The 17,542-nt window shown below is 36.6% G+C and overlaps 1 protein-coding gene across 12 annotated transcripts in view; it reads right to left on the reverse strand.

Annotated features, from left to right (window-relative positions):
• Positions 1 to 17,542, reverse strand: part of PCMTD1 (protein-L-isoaspartate (D-aspartate) O-methyltransferase domain containing 1) — a 68,215-nt gene that overhangs the window by 41,811 nt on the left and 8,862 nt on the right. Inside the window, exon 1 of one of the 12 annotated variants that reach the window (XM_035708341.2) lies at positions 7,913 to 8,098. The exons of 7 other annotated variants lie outside the window; for them this stretch is intronic. The gene's annotated coding sequence lies outside the window, so the exon portion shown is untranslated. Of the gene's footprint in view, positions 1 to 19; positions 40 to 68; positions 92 to 2,547; positions 2,566 to 7,912; positions 8,099 to 17,542 lie in introns of those variants that run through there. 4 more of the 12 variants (XM_035708340.2, XM_049103934.1, XM_035708339.2 and 1 more) reach the window with 4 other exon arrangements.

Genomic DNA, 17,542 nt, shown 5'->3' on the forward strand with positions numbered 1-17,542 from the left:
TTACATATATTAGAGATACCTTAGCAACTTATGAAAACTTTCAGCAAAAAGCTGAGAATATCGAGTACCTGCCTCTAAGGCAATCGGATGCTGGTACAGTTTCTTCAAGTGGTCTGGGGAAGCTGTGAATGCAGATGAAAAAAACTGTTAAGACACTGTTTCTAGATTAAAACAACAGACAGGGGGATGCCTGGGTGGCTCAGCAGTTGAGCGTCTGCCTTTGGCTCAGGGGATGTTCCCTGTCTGGGAATCGAATCCCATAGTGGACTTCCTGCAGGAAGCCTCTTCTCTCTCTATGTCTTGGCCTCTCTCTCTCTGTGTCTCATGAATAAATAAAATCTAAAATAACATAAAATAAAATAAAAAATACAAATACAAAAAAAAAAAAAAAAAAGACGAAGAAGAAACCCAAACAGATAAATTAAGGCTATACCTAGGTTCAGATTTCTTTAATTTTGATAAAAATATATACAAATAAAATTATATCCATAAGTAAATTAACTTCTAGGACCTAAGTTTCAAAAAAGGAAGATGAACCCTAGAGTTTAAGGTTGTGAAGGACTGACTGTAATGCTACATGCTAATCCCAGCACATTTAGCTATCCTAGAAATGTCATTAGGACTGCTATTGTTTTTGTTGATAAACTGGTTACACAGTTGCACAGGTTTTCAGTGGTATGCTCCAAGGCTATTTTTCCCACAAGCCCTGTTTAGCGAAACATCAGTGTTTTCAGATGTTATAGAAAAACCCAGTACTTGACTTCTCAAGCCCTTAGAAGAATCTCAGGAAACCTGAAGGACCTCAGAACACCTCTGGAAAAGAGCTTGCATGAGAAACTACAAAATGGGATGAGCAGAGCCGTGGTAGAGTTACACAGCGATGTCATGGAACACCAGCCCGAACATGGGGTTGGAGACAAAATGATGGGAAGATTTTCCTAAATATGAAGACCTGGTAAGTACAGAGGCAGAAGGAAGGAAAGGTGTTCAGAATAAGCAGAAAAGACAAAGAGACAAGAGGCAATGCACCCACCCACTGAAGGTACTACAAATAGTACAGTAGTGCTCAAGTACAGGAATAGAAAGCAGTGCTTGGTGAGGCTAGAACAAACAACAAAGAGGAATGAAAAATGAAGCTTGCAGGCCACATACACATGGAGCTTGGACTTCCCCCCATAGACAATGGAGCCAGCAAAGAGAATGACAGACATACTGTATGACTAATTTTAAAATAAGATGTAAAGGAAAAACCATAACTGTAAAAGAAAGAGAATATAATTATAATACATTATTTGGTCTAGGGAAGGCAATGTTTACATAGTCAGAATACTGAAAACACAAGTGCTGATTCAAATTGAATAGTCCTTTAACCACAACAAGATGATGAGAAGGAAGAGGTAAAGAGGGGTATGGAAGTTAATACCTCATCTGTGATTATAGAAAGTAAATGCTATCTAAAATTAATGAATTTTTTAAAAGCATCTTAGCAATGTGGAGGTAATTTCCCTACCACGAAACAGCTGAAAGCATTAAGTTTCTTCTGGAATGTGAGCTTCCAGGTGGAAACAGGTAATGCCAGGAACTGTTATTCTTTGTCTTCAGGGTATCACTTGACTTTCTAAATTGTGTACATGCATTATTTGAACAAAACTGACAAATAAAGCTGAAAATAAAGGGGACAGAAATATAGGTGTATGTATTTTTTTTAGACCAGAATAAGATAAAGACACATAGAAAATAATTTCCTAAGGAATATAAACATATTTAATAAATAAAATAGTCTATGGCAGAAAAGTTCGAGAACAAAAAAGATAATATAGTAAGAATTTATACTACAGAGCTTCAAAGACAAGTCATTTCACCATATCCATAGTTTCTGACAGTGGGTGGAAAACAAATTATTATAAATTACACTTTCATAATGTTGATTGATTCCATTACAATAGTATGTGCACTTGTAGAAAATCTGAAAACCAATAAATAAAATTATTCATAACCCTAATATTCAAAGAGCCACTGTTAATATTTACTAAGCACCTATATGCTTTCTAACACATTAGTATTATACTGTATATATTACTTCAAACTTCTGTTTGCCTTACACATTTTCATGCCATCAAAAACTCTTCCAAAATCCAGAAGCGTGATACCCTGCCACATGGAGGCACCAAAATGTAATCCCTAAATGATTACACTCCCCTAAATGCTAGGCCATGAATTTTGTACTATAATTAATGTATATGTGAATTTGTATTATAATTAATGTATATGTGAAGAGTCTGCAAGTTAAAATCTGTAATAAATATTGTGATAATTCAATAATCCCCTAACTTGAAATATACTTCATTGTTTATAAGGCAAGCACTATTAAAAAGCCATCGCAGCATTAAGTCATGGAAGCATTTGATATTTGTTAATTCTAAGATAATTCCATCTCAATCATGCAAAAGTGCCAAATACAAGTCAAGAGACCAAGGTCTAGACTTAGTCCCATTGATAACCTTGCTGTATGACTCTGGGCAGCTCTCCAGAACATCATTTCCTCACCTGTGAAAAGAAGAGGATAAATCCTATGATTCCTAAGGTTCCCCAGAGCTCTAATTTCCCTGCTATTTTGGCATTAAATCCATATTTGAGTACAGCTCAGTTTTAGTTATCCAGGAATGTCTGTCCTTGCCTCAGCATTTCTGTTATTTTCCTCACATTTTTGGTGCCCCACTGTTGCCATTTTTTCTAACATGGAAAAGAAAAAAAAATTAGAGGAATGTTCAAGTCTTGCATTAAACAATAAAAGTAAAATAAGGAGTTTAAAAAAAGAAGAAAAGGTAAATGCGAAAGAGAGAAGTGTCAGAATAGAGTAAAAGAACAGCTTATCTGCAGTTATGTCTGAGAAGGAAGTTGTCATATTTCATCACAGAACACAATCTCACTCCTTGGCATTTTCTTTCTAGTATGTGTGTTTGGGGTACATACATTCACATAAGCTCACCTGAAATGATGTTCAAAGTGTTCAAAATTTGCTTGCTAGTCTTTCAAAATAAGATACGTGGCATTAACATATTTGGTTAGGGGACGATCTACTGAAGGCCCAGTACAATATAATGGTGTCCTTCAGGCAGCTTAGAGATGTTTTATGGAAGGTTGAAGACAAGTCAAAGGAGGTGGGAAGCACCACCACAGATGGCAGACAGATGTCGCAGAGTCGGAGAACAGAACGAATGCTGACTCATTTTCTTTCCCTCCTAGCAACCAGTGGCAAGCAGCCAACTGCTGTCCTTTCTCTGCAAAGGTGAGGAGAAAGCTCACTCAGCTTTGGGGTAAAGGAGACTAGTGACCCAAAGGAGAACACACCATTTGAGGGCATGAACAAAGGATCTTTCTTCCTCATGCCCTCAAAGATTTTGTCACAGGAGTCATGTGCAAAGGCTACTTTGAGTGTTGAGACAACTACACAGGGAGAAAAAATTTTCTCAATGATAGCAAATAGGTGTAATGAGACATAAATATAGAATAATGAAAGAAAGAAAAGGAAAGACGAGGCTAATGAAGGGGTTCAGAACAAGTCTCCTCAAACTGTGCCATAGGATGTGGACCATTTGAGCTGAAGGCAATTAAGACACAGCCAACTTTGGCACGTGGACCATTTTGACCTGAAGGCAATCAAGATCCAGTAGACTAAAGAAAAGCATTTACCTCCCTTTAAACTACCTCAAAGAATTTAGGTAAGGAGCCTGGCCCAGAAAGACAGCTATTACCAAGACATAACTTTTTTTTTTTTTTTTATCTGAATGACCAATCTGTATAAGGAGGGCAAACATCTAATTACCAAACATCTGCTCTTCTTATCGTCCTGTGAATCATCTCCTCCCCTGCGACATTCCAGGTGCCTATCCTACTCCTTAGCTCCTGATGGCATGTAAGCCTCAACTGCCCAGCTTATCCTTGGGTCTCACTGTCTTTGTGGGGCTCCCATACATATATCTGTCGTTATGTTAATATGACTATCAGACTGGCCAAAGAGCCTAGAAGGGTTAGAAGAAAGAGTTTTTCCTCCAACACTATTCATGTGCCAATGTTATTATTTTTTTATTTTTTATTTTCTTACTAGTGATAACACATACATGCAATTTCCTGTCTCTACTACATATAGGCACTGGGTTCTATTTCTTCACCAAAACTCTATGAAGAAACACTAACTTCATTTTACTAATGAGGAGACCAAAGTTCAGAGAGACCACAAGACAAACTCAGAGCTCATGAGTAGCTGAGCCACAACTCAAATCCAGTTTGGCAAGCCATAAAATCCTCCTGAAACAGAACAATTTGCAAAGAGGCTCCTAGCCCATAATTCAAAAGTAGAGTTTTTGTCCCCTTGTCCAGAAAGATTCAGATCTCTCGCCGTCTCTCTCAACCTCTCATTTCGTTTTTTCTCCCTTTTAGTACTCTCAGTTCCAAAAGAAGAATGGAATAGTGGAAATAAGGCCTCTGATGTCATGTACTGACTGCAACCTCAGGCAAATTATTTAACCTGTGATCTTCAGGTTCTTTGTCTATAAAATGGGAAAAATAATAACCACATCATAAATTCATAAACAGTGCATAGTGCACTGCACATAAAGCTTCTAACATACACATGTCCAATAAATAATTCACTTTCTTTCACATCCAAGGCCCAAAAAGACACATTCAAAATGTTCATTCTTAAACAAAAGACCAGAAAGGGAAAACAAAAAAGCATCAGTTCTGAAATCTAGTGATCACCTAATGACCTCCTTAATACAAAACCACAGAATGAAAATGTAAATCTTCAAGTTAGAGGTATCAAGAAGAAAAACCAGGGACACCTGGGTGGCTCAGTGGTTGAGTGTCTGCCTTCGGGCCCAGGACATGATCCTGGGGTTCTGGGACTGACTCCCACATCAGGCTCCTTGCAAGGAGCCTGCTTCTCCCTCTACCTATGTCTCTGCCTCTGTCTCTCATGAATAAATAAATAAAATCTCAAAAAAAAAAAAAAAAAAAAGAAGAAGAAAAACCAAAGCACAATATATACAGAAGAGAGAAGAAAAATACACTCATTCATATATAACTTTATTGAGAGAGGTTAATGTAAAAACAAAACAAACCCCCCCAAAAAATAATGCAGTGCCTTCTGTCACACTCTGGGCCACAAACTAGGTGAAGAGGCCAAAATTAGGACCAGCTGCCCTCTGTACTCAGGCAGCAATCAGGTACTGAACCTCTCTCTGGTAGTTACTAGCTAACTTCCACTTGTGCTAATTTTCTCTAATGGAGCATTCGTCACATAAATTAGCAAAAATTACCTGTCCTATATAATTTTGTTTGGTTTTAACACATGTTTTCTGTCCAAACTGTAAACTCAATAATAATAAAGATAACATAAAATGAAGATAAAATCATATATTTAAAATATTCCTTAAAAAAAAAAAAAAAAAAGGGAATCCCTGGGTGGCGCAGCGGTTTGGCGCCTGCCTTTGGCCCAGGGCGTGATCCTGGAGACCTGGGATCGAATCCCACGTGGGGCTCCCGGTGCATGGAGCCTGCTTCTCCCTCTGCCTGTGTCTCTGCCTCTCTCTCTCTCTCTGTGACTATCATAAATAAATAAAGAAAAAAATATTTAAAAAAATAAAATAAAATAAAATATTCCTCACAGTTGTAAAGGTGCAAGCATTTAATAAATAGTGACTAAATATAAAATACTGGCAGAGTAACTTCTGGCTTTCTACTCTAGGGCATCCTTTGAAATGTGAACATATCTAACAGCTGCAGCAAAGTGAAAGTATATTTTTCCTTTATAATCCCTTGAACTCTGGAATCTTCATCTGATCAGACAGCTGATAAACCACTGTCTTAAGAAAAAGACTATCTGCTCCCCAATCTTTCAATTCACTACTACAAATAGTTTCAAGTAACAAAAGAAAGTTCTTGGAAACAAAGAGGCTCTATATTTTGATATTTGGCAAGTTTTAAGATGCCTATGTTCATAGATGTAGGCTTTTCGGTCATATTCTCAATTCTATTCCAGTTTTGCTTCTATGCCTTTTCTCTCTCTCCACTTTCCCTTTCATTCTTTTAATTTCCTATTCTCCTTTCCTGGGGCAGGGAAGACCAACATAAACTCAAACAAGATGGAGAAACAGTAGGAAGTAGCTCTATGGGAGTTCAAGGTATAGGATATAAGGGGATGGAAGAATATAAAACATTTTTAAAGGACAAGATGAGGCAATTCAAGCTGAAATTTCATCATTTTGGAAGTTACAGCATTTCATGTACCTCCAATGTCCCCTCCACTCCTTTTACTTAAAGTTCTGAGTATATGATCTCTTCAAACCTGTATCACTACACAATCATGTGTCTGTATTCCTAAACACAATCATATCTGTATAACACAAATGCCCTCAATATGCAAAGTTTCATGTATCTCTGAGGTAACAAAATCATCAGAAAATAACTGCCTCAGATTTTAGGATTATTGCTTAACATCTCCAGTTTTTCAAGAAATATAAGAAGTGCTCTAATAATCATCCTTAACACTTAAAAAAACATTCCTTATAGAAGCTACAGCCTAGAAAACCCCTTCAAACAGAAGAGTTGTTTACCTCCTGTACGTAACTCAGAAAAAGTCTGAAGTAGAATACGAAAATGACAAATAAGCTTTCTGGTTTTAGTCCGTTAAGTAACAATGTTCTTAGGAAGTAATGAGATCAATAAAGAAGCATGAGAGAAAAGCATACACATTTTTGGTGCCTTAAGGTCAGGCTTTTAAAGTTAGGCTTATTTCATCTGAAAAATTTTGAGTTCACAAGAAAAATATTCAAATAAAAATAAAACAATATTCCAAAGCAAAATCCCACAATTTGGGTATTCGGATGATCTGTATCTGTTCCATTCTACTAGTATACAATAAACCAAAATGTGAGCTCACACCGAAGATATTCTTTCTGCATGTTATCATACCATGGAATACAAAGACTGGCCTTGTCACACCATATGACTGAGGAAATGGTTATCTTTTCTGGCTTTGGTTTTCTTCTTCTGGATGATACCATCACTAAATAAAATTTTCTTGATGGCATCTGTAAAAACCTTAAAAATGTCTTTACTATACAAAGATAAAGAATGTATATAGGTTAACTATAAAGTTTTTTTGCCATATAAAGTGGTATCTTTCCAAAGTGCATGATGATCATTTTATCTATAGATAGGCAGCAAAAACTATATAGAATAAAATACCTAGTTATATATCATTCTTAATTTTTCAGTGCTTCAACAAACTCATAAAATTTTATTAACTTCCCCAAGGTATCTACACAGGACAGGTGGTATTACCTGCATCATGCAAATGAAGAAAACCAATTGAGAAAATTGTTTGTTCTAGATTTCCCATTTAATACAGAGATATTTCAGTCTTATTCATAGATCTAATGGCATACACTACTACCATATTCATGTTATCATAAATAAGAAAATACAGCAACCAGAAATGTAGGTCTGAGACTCTATGACAAATACACCACATTTGATACTAATACCTTCGCTTCATTTATTGGGACAAATAACTATCCCTACTTTTTACTCATGATCCAGAGGAAGTTTAAGAAGTTCTTAAAAATAAATTGTAATAAGGGATGCCTGGGTGGCTAAGTCAGTTAATGTGTCTGTCCTCAGCTCAGGTCATGATCACAGGGTCCTGGGATAGAACCCTGCATCAGGCTCTCTGCTCAGCGGGGATTCCGCTTCTCCCTCTATCCCTTCCCACTGTGACTCATAAGCTCTCTCACTCTCTCTCAAATAAATAAATATAATCTTTAAAATAAGATAAAATAAAACAAACTGTAATCATAAGATTATCACCATTATACTATAGACTCTCAATAAGTGCTAGGAAGCTCACCTTAACTTTAAATGATTAATCCGTCATCAGTAGTTCTTTGTATCAATAAAACTCATTTGGAGAACACCATGCAAACTGAATAACCAAAATGCTGTGAAAGCTTGTTAAACTAGAGCTCAGTATCTCCCTCCAGGCTTCATTTAACAAGTTCTTTACCACTGGTTCAGCAAGCTGAGTAGGACCCAGAGACACTGAGGATATAGAAGTCAAAGAATGGCTTCAGTACAGTTCAGTAGACAGTCTTTGTTCATGAAATCAGTCTCTTAAATGGTTCGTGTATTTTCAAAAAAAAAATGTTTAAAAATTACTTTTAATTTGGCTATAAGTTCACAACTGCAGTTTTTTAATAATGTAAGGGAATATTTCATATCAATTAGATTGATCGTCAAACTGTGTCCTCATAAGTGAGTATGTTTATTAACAGTATACATTAAAATACCAAAAGTCTCTCAACAAAAAGTTACTCAAAGCAATTAGTATTGCCTTACACTTAGATATTCTAAGTTCTGCATAAAAGGACTTCCACTTGATTTCTTCATTCAATTAACAAAACCTGATCACATATTTATGCCTCAGAAACTATGATAAGCATGGAGGATTCAGAGACCACACTGCAGAAGCTAAATTAAAACTAAGGAGCTTTCTTGGAGGTAAGAGTTGCAAAAGAGGTAAGAGTTGCAAAAGAGCTCACTTCATTTCACAAATAAAGAATTGAGCTATAGCAGGTGACTTGTCCAAGATCATATAAGATAGAAAGAAACCCCAGTTTTGCAAGTCATAATATCTTATATAAGAGATAATCTGTTCAAACATTAGAACATATAAGGCCAAAAAGACCTAATTTACTCCTTTTATTTTTAAAAAGATTTATTTGAGAAAGACAGAGCGGGGGGGGGGGGGGGAGGAAGACGGAGGGGGAGAAGCAGGCTCCCTGCCCCCAGCTTCAATGCAAGACTGGATCCCAGGACCCGGATTACGACCTGAGCAGAAGACTGAAGCTTAACTGACTGAGACACCCAGGAACCCCTTAATTTACTCCTTTTAGATTTCTTAAAATTAAGTGAGCATAATGCTTCTTAAAAAGAATTAAATTTTCTATTTAATTTCAATATTTAATAGTAAGCATTATTACTAACTAAAACCTGACTCTGACAAATTGTTGGGAGACTGTAAGGAAAAAAAATGCCCAATTGAAACCCACAGAAAACATAATAATAAAGTCAGATAGGTAAGATCATTTTTTTTCATACTTGAAGCTATCACTTTCTTCACAGGAAAGCTTATTAATTATTATCAATCTCTAGACAATGATTATATAACAATGCATTAAATATTATCTAGACTGAATCCACACAGGTTATAGTGGTAAATTATAACATTAAGCATGTAAAATTCTGATCTGAATTAAACAGAATTTATATTAATAGGAATATAACAATTTTGGGCAGCCCGGGTGGCTCAGCAGTTTAGTGCCGCTTTCAGCCCAGGGTGTGATCCTGGAGACCCAGAATCAAGTCCCACGTCAGGCTCCTTCCATGGAGCCTGCTTCTCCCTCTGCCTGTGTCTCTGCCTCCCTTTCTCTCTGTGTCTCTCATGAATAAATAAATAAAATCTTAAAAAAAAAAAGGAATATAACAATTTTACTTTACTCATTTACTACCCTTAGAAAGATTATTTGTAGATTGAATACTAGTATATCAAATTATAATGATTTCATATCAAGTTGCAGATTCACTGAGTTATATTTTAATAGAATGTTTTTCAATGTAAGTAAAAATTGTACTTAAAAGATCATATAATATAGTGAGGGTTCTAGATTGGAACCCTAATTCTATACATTCTAGCTATGTTACTATTAATAACAATAATTACCTCACAACACTCATGTGAGAAGTATCCAAGATAATGTCATATAAACTGGTCACATACTACGAACTCAATAGGTGTTACCTGTTTCTATTAACACAGGCCTACTTCATTCTCTCACAAAAGAACATGTTCCCATTCCAAGAAACATTTATCAAATGCATAAATATCTATATCTAATAATAATATATATGTAAAGTACTATAGTGTTTCTGAGGGAAACCAAAGAAGGGAAAGATCTTGGGGACATACCTTGTAATTCAGAGAATCATTAATTGACTTGGAAAACTATATATACATACATACACACACACACACACACACACACACCCCCCACATGTGAGTATATGCACATACATATATACATATACACACATGCATATAAAATACAAAGCTACAGAAAATACATATATTTACTTTTCCTTGCTTATGAATGCCTTAGACAATAATTCAAAAAAAGCCCAAACTTTTCTTGAAAATATGTATAGGAAAATATGTTTTGCATTTTTATTTACTACATTTTCTTATTATTAGTAATTTCCCTATTCCCTATTCTGGTCCCTACTCGGGTTCCCACTCTTTCATTGGTAGCAGGGACTCTACATCTCTGCTGCAGTCTTCTATGCTCCCAGCTCTCACAAGCATCCTGGGCATTTTCGACAACTATTCAAGCCCCAGAAGTAACAACCATCACAACGCCTTAAACTCTGAGGCTCTCTAACCTCTGTATCCTTATTTTATTCCACAATCACATCCTACATCTAGTTTGCCCGTTCTTTTTCTACCACTACCATTAATCTTCAGTATCACTAGTGCTACAGCAAAGATTTTCTACAAAAGACGAAACAGTAAATACTTTAGAATTTGCAGACTTTTGTTTCTGTTAACAACTCCTGAATTCTGTGCCTAGAAGAACAAATGCAACCACAACAAAATATAAATAAAAAGCATGGCTATATTCCAATTTTTTAATTTATGAACACTGAAATTTGAATTATATACAATTTTTGCATACTATTTTTAATTTTTTTTTCAACCATTTAAAAATGAAAACACTATCCTTAGTTCCCAGACTATTCAAAAACAGGGGGATGCCTGGGTGGCTCAGCGGTTGAGCATCTGCCTTTGGCTCAGGGCATGATCCCAGTCCCAGGATTGAGTCCCATATCGGGCTCCCTGAGAGGAGCCTGCTTCTCCCTCTGCCTATGTGTCTGCCTCTCTCTGTGTGTCTCTCATGAATAAATAAATAAAATCTTAAAAAAAAAAAAAAAAAAAAAGCAGTAGGCCAGATTTAGCTCGTGGGCCATAATTTGTTGACATCTCTCAGGATCACTTTCTTCCCAAACCAAATAGGTCCCATTAACATGGCTTCACTCCATTAGTCTCAATTATTTTCACCCCTTATTTTAGCTTTCTGCCTCACCCCTCTTACAAACACCTGACTTCACACCAATCCAATAATCTCTCCTCTGTGGAGTGATTTATACCATAGAGTGTTACTGAAGAAAAAAGTCCACCAGCTTGAATTGGTACCACGGAACCGTTACCAGTTACAGTCTTCAACCCTAAATGGATTTTCAATAGCACCTAGCAATACCTCTGGGTCTTCAGTCACTCTGGCTCCCATTCCCCACAGCAAATTCATTATTACTAACACCACTGGTCAAGATGAATCTTCCTAACCTAACAGATGGTCATACTTCACCTTCTACAAACAGGTCATGAGACGAAAGCCTCAACTTCCTAGACTGTCACCTTAACTCCATGCCACTGGACAAGAGTATTACAAATATGCCTGTGTCTGTACACACATTCAGAGGCAGAGTGTTCAGCCTTTGAAACTCAACAGATTTGATATTGTCCATTATTAGAATGTAAGTACCTTAGTAAATAACTACTACATTTATTGGCAGCCTAGTGCTCCATTAATAAGTGTTTTACCAATCATCTCTCAATCATTCTAGAAGTAGAAATCCCTCAACCTAGAAATCTTCTCTAAGTCCATCTTCAAAACACTCAGGTGCCTATTAGTCAGCTAAGGTTATCACAACAAAATACCACAGACTAGGTGGCTTAAGCAACAGAAATGTTCTCATTGTTAATGGAGGCTAGAAAAACCAGATCAAAGTATCAACATGGTCAATTTCTGGTGAGGACTCTCTTCCTGGTTTGTAGACAGCTACTTTCTCACTGTGACCTCATACAGCCTTTCCTTCCCATGTGGTCAAAGAGAGAACAAACTCTGGAGTCTCCTCTTATAAAGATATTAATCCTACAGGAGCAGAGCTCAACCCTTTTGACCTCACCTTAATTACTTCCTTAGAGGCCCCATCTCCAAATACAACTACACTACGGGTTAGGGTTTAAATGTGTAAATTTTTTAGGAACACAAATATTCAGCCCACAACAATGTCTTTCTTTAGTGCTTTTAAACACCTTGAGTGTACCTGTATCACTGTTCTGGAAAGTTATTATTTTGTTTCTGGTCCACTTGACTGTGGCCTTTTCAAGAGAAAGCTCTACATGCTACTCACTTTATTTCTATCACTTAAGCAGAGGGCCTGGTATCATGGAAATGATCAGTAAATGATGAAAGAGACTAAATGAATAAAATACCTTTGGCATTGAATATCAATGAACATGAATATCAATTCATTTAATGAAAAAAAAGGGTGAGACCAATACTTGAGTTACACAGACCCCAAAGGCTGTTGTTCTGCCTCTGAGATTGGTGAGCTTATAAAAGAGAAGACATAATTTAAGTCCCCCTGCCCACAATGATGAACAATTTTGCTTAGTTTCCCAGTAATAAGATATGGAAAAAAAGGGCAGATATATCTGTATTAGACAAGTTATATACTCCACTGCATATTACTGTAGTCTGCTTTGGGGCATATTTCATTGGAGAAGAGAAAAAAGTCTTAAGAGAACTTAAAATTTAGTTGATACTATAGTTTAAAAAATAAATAAATAAACAGGGTGTTTCAGGAGTTCAAAATGAAAGCAATTTAGCAAAGAATTGCCAGAAACTGATAAATCTATGATAATCAAAAATATTAAAAAGAATTTAAACATATGAGTAATTTTTAACAGACTGAAGTAATGAATATATGGGTAAGCTGAGGAGCAGAGAGTACTGCGGTAGTGAATCCTGAGTCTTTAATAAAGGTGGAAAAGTTGATATTTTAATGTCCTCATGATGGAAAGTGGGGACGTTACTATTCCTAGGAAAAGACAGACAGCCACAAAGAGATAGACAAACATGAAGGGTGGGGAGAGAGCAAGGGAATCCAACAAACTTTCTTCTGAATTATTAACGCAATGAGAAACCATAATAAATTTCACAAGAGGTGAAATATTTTAAATAATTTCACATATACTGTGAGTATACAGAGTTACACAAAGGTTAGTAAAGTGCCCAAGAGATCTTACAAATGTGTTCAGAAAGTCAACCTGAAAGGAACCTAGTCATGTATATTACATTTTCTAAATCATTCCTATGAGGTACAGACCTAACTAACATAGGTTACAAGAGTTTTGGCATCTTAACTCTTTATGGTTGAAGTACTGTGGCAGTCGCAATAAAATGAGTAGAATAAAATGAATCAAAAACAAATTATAGATTTCCCAGGCTATCCTGGGAAGGTAGAATGTTGCTATGAAAACCTTCCTAAGCCAAAACGGCATAAAGCAAAAGGTACTCCCCCTGCCTTCCAATGCCACTTAGCTTTAACAAAGACCTACATTAATTAATACAGTAATGGCTCATTTTCTAAAAGTGAAAATACAGATTTCAGTTCATGAGAATAGGTACTAACGCTGGTCTTTTGTAAAAAGCCAAGTGGCACAATGAGACCTCTCAGAAAGTGAGGGATACCTACATATTGCTGACATTTGAAAACTCATTCCAGAACTTTAAATTTTTAAAGTTTGTAATCCATGAGGGTGAAGGCATAATCCATATAGTTATCTGTGCATACAAACCCAAAATACAGCATTTTGATATTTGTGAAAAGCAAGAAAAATAATAAATTGTAAAAAAAATAAAATTATCCAGTTCATCCTGTCACACATGGGGCAAAACTACCTATTCAAGGTCATACTGACAGAATTCAAGGCTTCTGAGTCTTGGTTGGTTTCTTTCCAAAACATCATAAAAAAAAAAAAGCTCCAAAAGTGACACCTTTTCTGAGATAACTCATGCCTGTCTACTGTTTTTAAACCACACAACAAAACCTTCATGTTGTTAAAATAAGACAGGGAAGAAGCATAGAGCCCTTTCTAAAGGAGTAGACAGAGCTGCTAACTTTCAAGTTAGTGTAGCAAAAAGAAATAAGCCATGCTTAAATATTTGGTCCAGGGACTATGACTCCATTTTGATATTTAAATGTGAGAATAGAGGAGGCCAGCAAGAAATAGTCAAGATCAGCTGACCAGGAACAAAATATAAAAATAGCAACTGGCCTTTAAGTCAAAAGGAGTCTACCATCATTTTAGCTGGGAGAAAGGTTTAGAATAGCGAAGGGAGCAAAAGCATTGGAGATAGGTTTTAAGAGCAACAGCTGTTCATTGCCCTGATTACAGCAGGGAGAAAGTACGTACAAATCAAAAATATTCTAATTCCAGAGAGTAAATGATGGTTACCAGGGCATGGGGAGTAGGGGGATAAGACTGATGGTGTTTAAGAGTACAAACTTGCAACGAGCAATAAGTCAGAGACCTAATGGACAATATAATATAGACAATATTGTACTGTAATTATATGATAAATATTGCTACAAAGGATTACAAGATATGAATCTATCAAAGTAACACATCAATAATAATTTAATATATATTAAATTTATACTGTATTAATACATCAAAATTTATTCAATTAAAAAAACAGGAAAAAAATCTACTTCCTGTATCAATTCCTACTGATGGGTAATGTTCGGCCACAGCATGAGCAGATGGTGCCAGAGAGACACTGCCTGAGAAAAGAGCTTTGCTCCTAGGTCTAGTGCACTGCTTGGTAGGCTCCTGGAGTGCTTAAGGGTTCTCCACCAACACACTCCCACAGTGCACAAGAGCCAGCAGACTACCCCAGCACCCTTCCTTGGGTGGTCTGTAGAAGACAGCCTCTAGTAAAACACCTCTCTGTGAACATCTTTCCCTGGTACCCAGAAAGCAGATTTCTGGCAAATTCCATTAAGGATGTACCATAGCAACTTCCTTGTCATCCAGTGAGCCACACATCCTCTCAACAAGGTCCAGGTCTCAGCTTTGGGTGGGTCTGTTCCTTAGGTGCTTAATCATGGCTCTTAGGGGGAGAGACTAATCTTTATATCTCTTTTCATATATTTTTTTTAAGATGTTATTTGAGAGAGAGACAGAGAGGGCATGCGCACACACAGGAGTGGTGAGGAGGAGTGAGAGAGAGAGAGTCCTAAGGAGACTCCATGCTAAGCACAGAGCCCAAGGTGGGTTCCATCTCACAAACCTAAAATCATGACCAGAGCTGAAATCAAGACTGGGATACTTAACGGACTAAGCCCACCCAGGCACCCTATTTCCATATTCCTTAGAATTCTCTTTACTTACTAGCCAATCTTGTTACTGTTAACATTTCTTTACATTAAACTTTCCCTGTTCATACTACCCTGTGTGGTTTTTTCCTTCCTGTTTGGACTATACTGATACAGTCCTGAAAACCATTAAGATGACAGGTCAGTGAGGGAATGAAGAACAAGCACACAGGCAAGAAAATGAATGTGAATACAATAGATCCTGATGCTTTGCCAGCCAAAACATCCACAATCTCTTGGATTTGACTTAACCTGCTATATCCTGAAAACAGTCTAGGGTTTTGTTTTGTTTTTTTAAAAACTTCTAAGTATTTGAGTATGTTTTATCTTAGATTCATGGCAAAATGCCATCAGTAGGTTTTCTGTGCTATGAAGCTGTCCATCCTGATCACAGAGGAACATTAGAGAACCAAGTGAGGGCAGCAGCTGTCCATTCTGCCATCTTAAATTGCTGCTCAGGAAATCCATAACTGTCAAACTTTTAGGCAGGAGGGTGGCTTAGTGGCCTCTTCTACTGGGAATCAGCCTAAACATGAGCTTGTTAAGTGAAGCACAAGATCTTCCTGAGGCCCTATTTCCCCTTTGTAGACTTCAATGATTATTAGAATACCTGGAGAAGGACAAAATAAAACCACGAAAAACTCATTAAATTTCATGTAGGTATGGTAGGCAAACTAAAAATAGAAACCCACAAAGGAATAAAGGAGCAAGTTAACAGCAAAGTAAAATTCTTGGAACAAATGTGAGAAATAAGCAATGGTAAAGGTTACTTTTTCTTGTTTAGTGGCATTTCAGAATGATAGAAAAAAAAAGCATCAAAACATATTTCTTGGAGAAAAAAAAAAAAAAAACAGCCCCAGAGTTGGAGGAACATAGAGGGAAAACTAAAAATATAAGCAGGCACTAAAAAATTCAACAAAAGTGTTGTATTCACTCCTTTAGCAGAAAACAATTTTGGAAATCAATAGTAAATGACACTACATAAGCCACACCTACTTTGCTACTGTACTACAATTGCAATATACTGTGCCCCAAAGAAGAGAGGTAATTGCCAGAAAGAGAGCCTTATATCTCTATAAGGTATTTTTTTCATTTTAAGGTGTGCTGGGTTGGAAGCTATCTATGTTTGGGAGGAACAAAAATATTTTCAAAAATAGTAACTTATGGTAACTTCTCTTATCCTACTACCTTACTGTAATGTCTCTAAACATGTTTTATAGCTGGTGAGCCTAGGGTAGAAATTCATTTATGTGTATTTACAGTGAATGCACAGGAATAGTCTTTCTTTCCTACTAAGAAGAAAGTATATGTACAATTTCAAGTACAAAACTCTTGTCTCCCAACAGGAAAGACTCCACATAGCAAACTGACAAGGATCCCAGCTTCTTGTCTGTCAGAAAAAAACAATGTCATAGCTGTTAATTTTGTTTCTGCCTTTCTCCAACATAATTGCTTCAGGAATTTTAGGACAGGTATGTATTTCTCCTTTCCCCTGCTCTGATTCAAAACATCCTCCTCTTTAGCACAGATTTCCCAGGGCATTTAATAGGTCTCTAGATTAATTTCACAGGGGAAAGGATTTCTGTCATCACTTCAAATTATATACAAACCCAAAACCTTATACATAGCCCACCTCTCAAACTAGTCATGCTCTTCAATTACTCATATTCCTCTTTAGTGAAAATCCTATTTTGCCACTATCGTTATCAATTTTAGCTAGATTACTGTAACTAACTTCAATTTGATCTTAATACCTGTGGTTCTCCCAACTTCAATAGCACCCTGTATACCATTTTGAATCACCTGCCCAATCTAACACTTTCATCATTAAAGAAAGGATGCAAGCCCCAAAAATTCAGAGGTGCCTCCAGGAAGCTGCAAAAATGAGAAGAGATCCCACCAGGCAGAGGTTCAAGGAAATCACCATCTAAAACCGGGAGCACTAGTTTTGTCAGTTTTATAAGTGTCATCTTAGTATTTTGTCAGGGGAAGGGTTTGCTTAGCAATCATTTCCCTAAGGGATCAAATAGATCTCAATATATTTACCTATATTAGTTTTCTATCTTTGCTATAACAAATCACCACAAGCACTAATAGCTTAAACCGAAACAAGGTCACTATACTACAGTTCTAGAGGTGAGAAGTCTGACACAGGTCTCACTGGGCTGAGATGAAGGTGTCAGCAAGGTTGCATGCA

Source organism: Canis lupus, chromosome 29 (genome assembly GCF_003254725.2).
Source record: "Canis lupus dingo isolate Sandy chromosome 29, ASM325472v2, whole genome shotgun sequence".
In the NCBI taxonomy this organism is placed as follows: Eukaryota; Metazoa; Chordata; class Mammalia; order Carnivora; family Canidae; genus Canis; species Canis lupus.